This window comes from Colobus angolensis, unplaced genomic scaffold, assembly GCF_000951035.1.
Source record: "Colobus angolensis palliatus isolate OR3802 unplaced genomic scaffold, Cang.pa_1.0 Scaffold101, whole genome shotgun sequence".
Classification (NCBI taxonomy): Eukaryota; Metazoa; Chordata; class Mammalia; order Primates; family Cercopithecidae; genus Colobus; species Colobus angolensis.
Window position 1 is genome coordinate 9745054 of NW_012111031.1, and position 1456 is coordinate 9746509.

The window sequence follows — 1456 nt, forward strand, 5'->3', positions numbered from 1 at the left end:
AAGCAATTCTCCTGCCTCAGCCACCTGAGTAGCTGGGATTACAGGCATGTGCCACCATGCCTGGCTAATTTTTGTATTTTTAGTAGAGATGGAGTTTGGCTCTGTTGCCCAGGCTGGTCTTGAACTCCTTACCTCAAGTATCTGCTTACTTCGGCCTCACAAAGTGCTGAGATTCCAGGCATGAGCCGCCGCGCCTGGCCTTTGTTTATGTTTTCATCCTGAGTATGTTCCTTCATTTGATCTAGATCTATGTTCAATTTTTCAGCAGTTTCTGTTCTATTATTCAGGCAATCTGTTGGATTTTAAAGTCCAAAATTAAATTTTATTTCAAGAAATCCTTTTCTCTCTTCAATTGGTCTTTCACAATTGCTTCTTGTACCTCCTCAATAATTCTCCTTACCATCATTTATAAATTCACCTGTTTCTTTACCAAACCTTCTCGGTCAACAAGCTGCTGAGTTTATTTGATTCAAGTCCCTCTTTCAAGCTCCTGAGACCCTTTGGGTGATACCTGACCTTTCTTTTCCTACCAATGTCCATTGGTGTTGGTCCCCATTGCTTCTGGTATGTCAGATTATTAGAAGGGTCTTAGGCAATGGTAGACATCCATGAAGTGAGGGGTAAGGAAGGTGCTTCCTTACCAGGATGGCAGCTTAAGAAGGACTGGGGCTCTCTCAGGGCTGGAAATTTCAAGTAGATTCCATATGTCTCTCAGGATGCATAGGGATCACCTGGCCAAGTGATTATAGTCTCTCAATAAGCTATGGGATTGATTCTCTTGTCAGACTTCCCCAAATCTACTAATACTTAGGTCTGCTCATTGTTGTAAATAATTTTGTCCAGAAGTTGGCCTGTGCTCTTCTGTTCCTATACTGTCTCCTTAGGTCCTAAAGCCTCAGGTAGACTTCGTATCCCCACATACTCTCTGTGTTATTGAGATGGGAGTGGGAGGGTGTCAAGGAATAAGCCTATGCCATATTCCCAGAGTGCTTGTTCCCTTCCTCTTGTCTGTAAATGAGCCTCTCATCATTTCCTGCCTAAGTACTAAAATGGCTTCCCTTTCATCCTTCCAGCAGTCTCCTCTCACTTAAACCCCTCTTCCAGATTGATCTATTTTTCATGAACAACTGTATGTATAACTTCCCCTCTCGAAACCACTCAGCAGCCTACCAACACTTAAGATAAAGTCCAGGCTCTTTACAAACTCTTCCTTAATTTTTTTCTCATCTCTTTCTTTAGCCTTAATATCCATCACTGCCTTGCACTTAAATTTCTAGTTTTAAAACATAAAGAATAACTTGTAGTTTTCTTGTATGTCATACTATTCATTTCAAACCTCTATTTCTTTGTTCATGTTAATAATTTAGTCATTCAACAAACATGTACTGCATACCAACCATGAGGCTGGTACTCTGGTAGGCATGAGATATAATGCTGAATAAAATAGATAATTGTC

The 1456-nt window shown here is 40.7% G+C and overlaps 1 protein-coding gene across 1 annotated transcript in view; it reads right to left on the minus strand.

The window, feature by feature from the left end:
* Positions 1-1456, minus strand: part of TNFSF11 (tumor necrosis factor (ligand) superfamily, member 11) — a 46392-nt gene that overhangs the window by 42253 nt on the left and 2683 nt on the right. Inside the window, exon 2 of the mRNA XM_011940419.1 lies at positions 150-292. The gene's annotated coding sequence lies outside the window, so the exon portion shown is untranslated. The remainder of the gene's footprint in view (positions 1-149; positions 293-1456) is intronic.